This window comes from Silene latifolia, chromosome 1, assembly GCF_048544455.1.
Source record: "Silene latifolia isolate original U9 population chromosome 1, ASM4854445v1, whole genome shotgun sequence".
Lineage (NCBI taxonomy): Eukaryota > Viridiplantae > Streptophyta > Magnoliopsida > Caryophyllales > Caryophyllaceae > Silene > Silene latifolia.
In genome coordinates, this window is record NC_133526.1 from 91,011,451 (window position 1) to 91,012,669 (window position 1,219).

General features: G+C 40.2%; 1 non-coding gene across 1 annotated transcript; it reads left to right on the top strand.

The window, feature by feature from the left end:
* Positions 1 to 567: 567 nt before the first annotated feature.
* Positions 568 to 674, top strand: LOC141621387 (small nucleolar RNA R71). The gene has a single exon (XR_012532286.1). It is a non-coding gene; the product is annotated as a small nucleolar RNA R71 (small nucleolar RNA).
* The last annotated feature ends 545 nt before the right edge of the window (positions 675 to 1,219 follow it).

Sequence of the window (1,219 nt, forward strand, 5' to 3'; positions counted from 1 at the left end):
AGCTTGGTTTCTCATTGGAGGTGGGGTGTATGTTGGTTGGGGGTTTTGAATATTTTGTCTCTTGTATGAAATATTGGGATGAAATTTGGTATTCTCATTATAGTAGTTGGAATAAGGGGTACCACTTTTGTATGCTTGGAAAGCATTCGCTTGTTCACTTGTTCCCCTACATTCACTTTGGTCATGTCCCAAAGTTCCACAACTTTCACATACTCCACTTGGAATTGAGGATGATGCCACCATAACATTAACATGTTGTTTGGGTGATTTGGAAGCTTCATCAAGCTTAGCCATGACCTTCTCAAACTTCAAATTGATGGTGTCAATGTGAACACTTAGTTGTGCACATAATTGTGTGATGGAATCTACCTCATGCTTTCCTCCTCTAGTAGCCTTTCGAGGCCTACTATATTGTGAATTATGAACCGCCATCTGATCTCTTCAATTTTGGCCCATGTTTGATTATCATCAACTTCGGTAAACATCCCATTTGATCCCATGTTGAGGATATTGCGGGAATCTTCATATAGACCGTTCCAAAATTGTTGCACAAGGAACCACTCGCTAAGCCCATGGTGTGGACAAGAACGACAAGTGTCCTTAAATCTCTCCCATGCCTCATACAATGATTCCTCATCTCTTTGCTTAAACCCGGTGATTTGGGCTCTCAACATATTGGTCTTCTCTGGAGGATAGAATTTCTTGTAGAAAGCAAGTGCTAGCTTCTTCCATGAATCAATACCAAGGGTAGCCTTGTCTAAGCTTTTTAACCATTGCTTTGCGGTACCGATCAAATAAAAAGGAAATAATACCCATCGGATTTGATCTTGAGTAACTCCGGTTTGAGAAATCGCATCACAATAGTCACAAAAAGTCTCCATATGTAAATGAGGGTCTTCACTAGGCATCCCTCCAAATTGACTTCTCTCACAATTGTATGAATGCGTATTTGGCAATGAAATTACTTGTTAGATGTTGTGGTGTAGGAGTACCATTTGGTAGGTTCTCCTCGGTTGGTACGGAATGTGATGAAAATTTAGGCATTGTGGGTTTATTTTGTGGTGGATTGTGTATTGGGTTGTCATCTCCTTCTCTTGCAAAAGGGTTGGTAAACTCAATGTTATTTGGTTGAATGTCCACAATCTCACCAATACCTACAACTCTAGAAGTGCCTCTAGCAACTCTTCTATTGTTGGTTAAGGTCCTTTCAATTTCAAGA